Below are 10239 nucleotides of genomic sequence, written 5' to 3'. Positions count from 1 at the left end.
TGATGCTGGCATGATCCTCTTTTAAAAATTTATACATGTATAACTTTTAACTTTTAAATTAATATGTTGAATTCCAGTGTACCCACTGCAAAACTCAAGAGGCTGGATAGAACACCAACAGGACTTAACATCTACCCACGTGCTCCTCACCTGTTCATCCGCTCCTTATCCCCGTGTCTAGGGTGCCATCATCCAGAATTCTGTATTTGTTATTCCTTTGATTTTTCTAAAGAAAAAAATTTTTTAAGAAAAAAATTGTACTCACGTATACATGCCTACACAATATCATGTTTGGTTTTGCTTAGTTTTGAACTTCCATGAAGAGAGTATCATGTTATTTGTTGTCCTTTGTTATTTGCATATTTCATTCAACACCTTACTAATATTTGTCTGTTTCATAGTTCAGTTTTTTACTGCTGTATACTATTCTGTAAATGTACCACAGTTTTTTATTTATTCATTCTGAGGATGGCCATTTGGGTTTCCAGTTTGTTGCTATTATAAACAGTGTTGTTAAGAACATTCCTGTGAATGTCTCCTGTTACACATGTATCCAGAATTTTCTTGGGTATATACCTAAAAATGATTTTTTTAGAGTATAGAATTTCTCTTTATCAGTTTTCAGAATAATGCCTTGGTTCTTTAACATCCTCTAAAATTGATTAGTAAGCATTTAAAAAATATCTTAATGAATGCATGGATTTAAACATATTTGATGTGCTTTAATCTATTACAATTTTTATTGAACTTCAAATTGTTCCATCTTTGGCCAGAATATATAAATAATTCCTAAAACTCAACAACCAAAAAAACCGAACAACCCAATTTAAAAAATGAGCAATGGGACTTCCCTGGTGACACAGTGGTTAAGAATCCGCCTGCCAATGCAGGGGACACGGGCTTGAGCCCTGGCCCGGGAAGATCCCACATGCCTCGGAGCAACTAAGCCTGCGCACCACAGCTACTGAGTCTGTCTGCACTCTAGAGCCAGCGAGCCACAACTACTGAAGCCCCCACGCCTAGAGCCCCTGGTCTGCAACAAGAGAAGCCACTGCAATGAGAAGCCCGCCCACCACAACGAAGAGTAGCCCCTGCTCGCCGCAACTAGAGAAAGCCCCAGTGCAGCAACGAACACCCGATGCAGCCAAAATAAATAAATAAATAAATAAATTTATAAAAATAAAAAATGAACAATGGACTTGAATGGACATTTCTTCAAAGAAGATATAAAATGGCAATAAGCATGTGAAAAGATGCTCAACATAATAGCTATCAGGGAAATGCAAAGAAAAGTCACGCTGAAATCCTACTTCATGGCTATTATCAGAAAAACAAAACAAGTGTTGGCGACGATGTGGAGAAAGTGGTTTCTTTGTACATCACTGATGGGAACGAAAAATGGTGCAGCTGCTGTGGAAAAGAGTAATCCTCAAGAAATTAAACAGAATTATCATGTGATCCAGCAATTCCACTTCTGGGTATATATACAAAACAATTGAAAGGAGGAACTCAATCAGATATCTGTACACCAATGTTCATAGCAGCATTATTCACAATAGCCAAAAGGTAGAAGCAACCCAGATGTCCTTGGACAGATGAACAGATAAACAAAATGTGGTATATACATACAGTGGCATATCATTCAGCCTTAAAAAAGAATGAACAGCAGAAATTAACACAACATTGTTAGTGAATATACTTAGTGCCACTGAACTGTACACTTAATCATGGTTAAAATGGTAAATTTTATATTACGTATATTTTACTACAATAAAAAAAAAATCTCATCTCTCAGTGATACCAGACAATTACTCATTTGGTCTGTCTCATACTATACACAAAACACTCAGAATAATGATACCAACTCTACCACCAATAATGTGATTAAATACAGGGTATATTTTTGCAGTTCTTGTGCTTAGGTTACATTCAGTTTTGGTTTTGTTTTTGGTTTCGTTTTGTTTGTTGTTTTTTGTTTGTTTGTTTGTTTTGGTACATATCTATTACCAAGTTAAGGACGCTCCTTTCTAGTTCTAGTTTACTGCATTTATGATAAATGGGTGTTAATTTTTTTTTTTTTTTTGGCTGCACCGTGAGGCTTGCGGGATCTTATTTCCACTACCAGGAATTGAACCTGGCCCCAACGGTGGAAGAGCTGAGTCCCAACCACTGGCCTGCCAGGGAGTTCCCTGGGTGTTGATTTTTTATCAAATGCTTTTCCTGTATTTATGGAGAAGATTCTTCTCATTTATCTGTTAATGCCGAGTATGACATAGATTTCCTAATAGTAAATCATCCTCTATTCTTGGGATAAACCTAACTTGGTCACAGTGTGTTACATCGTAGAATTTGATTCACTGATATTTTAGGAGGAAATTTTACAACTGTATTTGTAAATAAAATGGCTGTAGTTTTCCTTTTCTTCCCCCCACCGGCCTTGCCTAATTTTGGTATCAAAGTTGTACCAGCCTCATAGAATGACTTGAGGAAAAATCCCCCCTTTTCTATTCCCCAGAAGAGTCTATATAAATTTGGAATGATATATTACTTGCAAGATTGGTAAAACTCACCAGTAAAATTGACTGTGGCTGTTGTTTTCTCTGCAGAAAGATTTTATTTTATTTATTTATTTTAACCTTTCATTATGAACATTTTCAGACACACTCAATATTAGAGAGAATGGTGTAATTAACCCCCATATAGCCATCCTTCAGCTTATGTAGGTTATCAGCTTTGCTATTTTTGTTTCATCTCTCTCCCCTTTTTTGGGGGGTGGGAGAGTATTTTAAAACAATCATTATATTGACTCATAAATACAGAATTACGTATATCTCCACATAAGGATTTCTTTAAAAAATAACTTCTTTGTGGGAAAATTTTAAACTACTATTTCAGTTTCTTTAATATATAGCAATATTTCGTATTTATAGGACTATTCCACTTTTCTGGAGTTAATTTTGAAAAGTTGTGTTTTTCTTGGAATTTATTTTACCTAAGTTTTCAAATCTATTGGCATGAGGTTGATGACAGTTTTCTTATCTTTTTCATATGTGCTGTAACTATAGTTATGTGTCACTTTTCATTCATTATGCTATTTATTTGTACTTTCTATTTCTCTGTAGAAGTCTTACCAGAGGTTTTTCGAGAATCTTTTCATACGCTTATTTGCTATCCATATATCTTATCTAGTGAAGCATTATTCAAATGTTTGCCTTTTTAAAAAAATTGGGTTATACATGGTTTTCTATATTGTAAATACAAGTTTTTGAATTACATGTGGTTTTCTATATTCTAAATACAAGTCCTTTGTTGAATGGATGCTTTGCAAATATTTTCTCCCAGTCTGTGTCTTGCCTTTTCATTTTCAAAATAGTATTATTTGCAGAATAAAACATTTTTATTTTGCTGAAGTCCATTTTTTTTTCTTTTGTACTTCTTGCCTTTTGTGTCATGTTTAAGAAATCCTAGCCCATCTAGAGATGAATGGATAAAGAAGATGTGACATATAATGGAATATTACTCAGCCATAAAAAGGAATGAAATCTTACTATTTGCAACAACATGGAGGGACCTGGAGGGTATTATGCTTAGCGAAATAGGTCAGACAAAGACAAGTACTGTATGTTTTCACTTATATGTAGAATCTAAAAAATAGAACAAATGAATAAATATGACAAAACAGAAACAGATTTATAGATACAGAGAACAAACCCAGTGGCTACTAGAGGGGAGAGGGGTGGGAAGAGGGTCAAAATAGGTGAAGGGGATTAAGAAGTACAAACTGGCAGTTATAAAATAAATAAGACACAAGGATGTAATGTACAGTGCAGAAAATAGTCAATATTTTATAATAACTTTGTATAATGTGTATTCTATAAAAATATCAAATCACTATGTTGTACACCTGAAACTAATATAATATTGTATGCAAATACACTTCAATAATTTTTTTTTTAAATTTTTTTAATAATTTTTTTTAAAAAAGAAAGAAATCTTTGTCAAACCCAAGGCCACTATGATTTTCTCCAATTTTTTTTTTCTAGAAGCTTTACAATTTTAGCTCTTACATTTAGGTCTATCCATTTCATTTTATTTTTTATTTTTTGGCTACCCTGCACAGCATGTGGCATCTTAGTTCCACCAACAGGGATGGAACCCACGCCCCCTGTTTTGGAAGTGCAGAGTCTTAACCAATGGACCGCCAGGGAAGTCCCTTTTTTTTTTTTTTTTATAATCCATTTCGAGTTAACTTCTGTACATGGTATGAAGTATGGGCATGCTTCTTTCTTTTTCTTTTTCTTTTTTTCCCTGTTTTTCATACAGTTATTGAATTGTTTCAACACCATTTGTTGAAAAAATTATCCTTTCTCCATTGAATTACTTTGACACCTTAGTTGAAAACCAACTGACCATATATGCATGGGTATACTTCTGGACTCTATTCTGTTGCATGTATCTATATGTTTATCTTTACGCCAATATCACAAAGTCTCAATTACTGTAACACTAAAATATATCTTGAAATCAGGTACTGTAATCCTTCAACTTTCCTCTTCTTTTTTTTTTCAATCCTTTCCATTTTCTTATAAATGTTAAGATACAGCTTGTTAATTTCTACAATTGGGGGAGCATTGACATCTTAATATCAAGTCTCTCCGTCCATGATCTCAGGTATATCTCTACCCTTATTTAGGTTTTCTTTAATTTCTTTATGCATTTTGTTTTGTAGTTTTCAGTGTATAGGTCTTGCACATCTTTTGTCAAATTTATCCCTAAGTATTCAATATTTTTGGTATTTTAAATGTTCTTAAATTTTAAATTTATGATTGTTGCTAGTATATAGAAATATAATTTATTGTTGAACATTGCATCCTGCAACCTTGCCAAACTCCCGTTTTAGTTCTTGTAGCTTTTTTTTTTTTTTGGAGTGGAGGGTAAATTTCTTAGGATTTTCTACATAGATGATCATGTTGTTTATAATAAAGGCAGCTTTGCTTTTTGCTTTCCAATTCAGATAGCTGGATACCTTTTAACTTCTTTTCTTTTTTCTTTTTTTCTTACTTTATTGCACTGGCTGGAACTTCCAGTACGAGTCTGATTTAAAGTGGTAGCAATGGCCATCCTCACCTTTTTTCCAGATCTTAGGAGGAAAGCATTCTCTTTCACTATTAGTATCATGTTTGCTGCAGGTTTTTCTCTAGATGCCTTTAATCAGGTTGAAGAAGTTCCTTTCTATTCCTACTTTTCTGAGAGTTTTTATCACGCTGATCAAATTTTTTAAAATTTATTTTATTTATTTTTGGCTGCGTTGGGTCTTCGTTGCTGCGCGCAGGCTTTCTCTAGTTGCGGCGAGCGGGGGCTCCTCCGTTGTGGTGCGTGGGCTTCTCATTGCGGTGGCCTCTCTTGTTGCAGAGCACAGGCTCTAGGTGTGCAGGCTTCAGTAGTTGCGGCAGGTGGGCTCAGTAGTTGTGGCGCACGGACTTAGTTGCTCCATGGCATGTGGGATCTTCCCGGACCAGGGCTCGAACCCATGTTCCCTGCCTAGGCAGGCGGATTCTTAACCACTGTGCCACCAGGGAAGCCCAGGGGTTCTTTATATATTCTGGATATAAGTAGTTTTTCAGGTATTTGTCTTGCAAGTATTTTTTCCTTGTGGTTTATCTAATCATTTTATTAATAAGTCACAGAAAGAACATATGGAAAGCATGGAGGAGAGGTAATATATTAAGAGATAATGGGGGCTTCCCTGGTGGCGGAAGTAACAGAATCTACACTGGCAGAAGTAACAAAATCTGATTATAATGAGGAGGTAGGATTCTGTTTCATAAGGAGGACAGCGGAAATATATCTGGAAATCAAGAGATTCACTGACAATGCCTATTGATAAGTATGTATGGGCAATTGCAGCAGCCACAGGATGACAAGGCTGAGGACTGGGTTAACCCACTGGGCTAACAACCAGGTTCATGGATTGGATGATTCAATATTGTTAAGACATCAGTTCTCCCCAAATTTCTCTATAGATTCAGTGCATTCTCAGTTAAAATACTGGCAGAATCTACAAAAGATTCTACAAGTTGAATCTATAATCAATATATGGAAATGCAAAGGACCTATAATAGACAAAACATATTTGAAAAAGAACAAACAAAGTTGGAGGAATTACATTACTTGATTTCAAATTTTATTTTAAAGCTATATATTGGAATTTGATTAAAGAAGGGTTTTGTTTTTTTTTTTGGACTTCCCTGGTAGCGCAGTGGTTAAGAATCTGCCTGCCAAGGCAGGGGACACGGGCTCAGTCCCTGGTCCGGGAAGATCCTACATGCCGCGGAGCAACTAAGCCCATGCGTCACAACTACTGAGCCTGCGGGTCACAACTACTGAGCCCGCGTGCCACAACTACTGAAGTTCGCGGACCTAGAGCCCGCATTCCGCAACAAGAGAAGCCACTGCCATAAGAAGCCCGCACACTGCAATGAAGAGTAGCCCCCGCTCGCAGCAACTAGAGAAAGCCCAGGCGCAACAATGAAGACCCAACGCAGCCAAAAATAAAATAAATAAATTTTAAAAATTTTTTTAAAAAGAAGGGTTTTTTTTGAAGGACTTCCTTGATGGTCCAGTGGTTGAGACTCTGAGCTTCCACTGCAGGGGGCGTGGGTTCGATCCCTGGTAGGTGAACTAAGATCCTGTATGCTGCGTGGTTCAGCCAAAAAAAAAAAAAAAAAAGAAGAAGAACAAGAAGGGTTTTTTTGAAGTAAAAAAAAAAAAAAGCTGCAGTAACCAAGAAAGTGGGATATTAATATAAAAATATAGATAATGATATAAAGATATAGGTAAATGAAGCTAATTAGAGAGACCAGAATGGGATCTACATATACATGGTCAATTGATTTTTGATAAGGGTACCAAGAAAATTCAATGTGGAAAGGTGAATCTTTTCAAAAAATGGTGCTGGAACAATAGGGAGGGAGAAACAAAACTGAATCCTTACCTCACACCATATACCATAAGTGGTTTCTTGTTTCTGCTGATATTCACTCACAGTAGTTTACTTTCATGTGTTTGGTGGTGGTTGTGAGATCAAACAATCCTGGAGGCTTAACTTGGCAAAGCTTCCCTCCATGGAGGGTTTGCTTCTGCTTCTGTTGTTAGTTCAGTGGGGGCGGGAGCCATAGGAGCATTAAGTTCATTTTAGGACTAATTCAGCCTCTCTTGTGGGTTTAGCTCCAAGTGGGAGTCTCAGAATCAGTGTTCTAACCTTGTTCTTGTTCTGAGAATTTTTAAATGTTGGCCTAATGTTAATTATATTTGCTAAATATTTTAAAACTACAACTTTATTGCCATTGTTGATAAAATTTCTGTTTCTACAGATGATTCACTTTGTATTAACACAGATTTTAATAAAAACCATTTAAATATTGTCTACAAAACAATCTAAATATTTCTTTTGTTTGGATCTGGTTGTTCTAACAGAGAATAAAACTAGTGCCTGAAACTCCCTGCTTAGGTAAAGCACTTAGAACCAAGTTATCTGTCAGTTCTCTGACATGTATGAGAAATCTCTGCACGAGTTATGGACTTAGTATCTGTTTCTATAACTCTCCTAAAATGACACCTTCCTTATCTCTGAATATTGTCCTTCCAGTGATAACTTTAGTGTATGTATCAAAATTCTATCAAACTAGAAGAGTGCACTCGGATATTTAATGAAGGCACTGTCGGACACTTTTCTGGCCGCCCACCAGTTGATTTACTTTACATGTGATCTGTCCTAGTTCACTGGGCCCTGGGCACCAGCTCCCCCCCACCCCACCCCGCCATCTCCAGCACAGTAACAATAGCTAATGTTTGCTGAGCATTGGCTGTGTGCCAGATGTTGAGCTAAATGCTGTATATGGCTGATCCTTTGAATCTAATGCTTACAGCCAGCCTTTGAGGTGAGTGTTGTATCACTAGGATCTCCATATTACAGATTTGGTAATAGGTTCAGAGACATTGGGTAACCTGCCCAAGGTCACACAGCTTAATGGAGGGGCCAGGATTTAAATCTAATTCTGTCTGACTCAAGAGCTGACATCTTGTTGCAAGAACCTACCACAACGTGACTCGGGAGCCAAGTCCTAGATGCAGTGGCTGGAAAGACCCACAGGGGCCCTTCAGTTCTGCCTTGAAGCAAGTCATCTTCCCTTCAGGCCCACCTCTGGCCTCAACGTGGTCATTTCAGGCAACAGTATGCTCACAGCAGCTCTGTTTTTTCAAGGTCCTTTGTGATGTAGGGTCAAAATCCATCTCCCTTTGGTTTCCATGAGATGGTCAGCCATCTGCCCATGAAGCCTTACAGAAGACACCAGGCTGCTCCCCACCCTAGGAAATCCCCTCAGATCTTGACCCAAGCAAGGTATTTACTGTGGACCCACAATGTGCCTGGGACAGAGCAGTGAGAAAGACAAAGTTCTAGCCCTGGTGGAATTGACATTTTAAAGGGAGAAATAAAAAGTTCCATTTTGACAGTGACACACCCACCCACCCACCCCTTCTAGCCTTTCTGGATCATTGCAGATTTCCAGGTTCGAGACCCTTTGGAAATGTGGTCCTAGATGAGGTAGCCACACAAAGGACAGGGCCACGGGGCTGGCTGTGATGATCTAGCATGAGATGCCCTGACTTGGGGCTTGGAGTGGCCATAGGTCCAGGGCAATCCCAGAGCTTCACTCTGTTCAAATCTTGGCAAAGGAGGAAAGAAAATCCTGCTGCTTCACTGCCATTTGCCAAACAAGCAGGCAGCAAGACAGGCTCGATCCACTGCCCTCCCTACCCTCCCCAAACTCCGAGTTCCCCTTTCCCACCCCTGCCAACTGTCTCCTGCACCTGCCCCGCCTTCCCTAGCTAGAGCCCACAGGCACTTGTGACTAAACTCATGTTCTGCCCTTCTCCAGCCCAAAGTGTGCTTGCCTGTTCTCACTGCACTGGCTCCCCCGTCCCCACCCCCAACGTCTCAGTTCCTCCCCCACATTCTGGCCTCTTCTACTTCCAAAATCTCTCTCCAGTCCAGTCATGACCCAAAACCAAGTGTTAGTGCCATTCCCTCGGACTGCACCCTTCCTCCTCATAGCTGTTTGGAATAGGTGAGCACTTAAGAGAGCATCACAGGTCAAACACACACACACACACCCACACATACACTTCCTTTTACCCGGTGACACTCCCTCTCTAGTCACTGACTCAGGACACAGTGGAACAGAAGGAGCCATGGTGCTGGTTACCGGGTCATAAACAATAGATGTGGAAGAACGAATGCTCAGCTATTGAGCCCATCAACTTACCACCCTCCCCAAGGGAGATAATGAAAGGAGAGGAGAAGAGAGGAATAGCAGAGGCTTCAGAAAGGAGTGGAAAAGTTGGGGTGTCCCCAGGAAGAGCCTGTGTCCCAGTTCCCACTGGCCCGCACCCTGGCTGAGGTGTAGAAATGAAAAGAGAACCTTGAGAGATTGGGTTGCTCACAGCCCTGACGCCTGTGCTGTGCTTCTGGGCTGGATAGAGCCAGGGTCAAGGGTGTTCTCAAGGCTGATGGCCGATGGGAGCCCAAGAGTCACTCTGAGGGGCTTCACAGAGTCCCTGGGCATCAGCAGGGATTGGGGCACGAGAAATGGGTTCCCCTGGCCACCAAGAGTTGTGTGATCTTGGCATCAAAAGCTGGTCCTACTGGACCAACTGGAGTGATCCTGCTCTCAGGGTAGTGTGGGCCAAGATGCAATTGAAGGGAACTGGGGTTTCCATAGGTGCCAGCAGGGATTGGATGGCTCCCCCCCCCCAGTAATATTATCTGGCCTTTGTGGAGTGCTCACAACATGACCCTTCATATGAATGAGTCTCATTTAAATCTCTCAAAACAGCCCCGTGAGATACTATGATTCCCATTTTACAGATGAGCGAATTGAGGTACAGAGAAGGGAAGATACCCATTCGAGGACACAGTACAGAAGTGGCAGGGTAGGTATTTTCACTTGTTTTTTAAAATCAATTTTATTAAGATATATTTGCCTACAATAAATGCATATGTTTTGAGTGTACAGTTCAATGAGTTTTTTTTTTTTTTTTTGGCTGTGCCGCAGGGCTTGAGGGATCTTAGTTCCCTGACCAGGGGTCGAACCCAAGCCCTGAGCAGTGAAAGCACTGAGTCCTACTTTAGATTAATGTAGGCTGGTTCTTCAAGTGTGTGGTATGGTGGAGGGCATC

This window comes from Balaenoptera borealis, assembly GCF_965194805.1.
Source record: "Balaenoptera borealis genome assembly, chromosome: 11".
NCBI classification, from domain to species: Eukaryota; Metazoa; Chordata; class Mammalia; order Artiodactyla; family Balaenopteridae; genus Balaenoptera; species Balaenoptera borealis.
Note: the sequence above shows the minus strand (reverse complement) of the source record.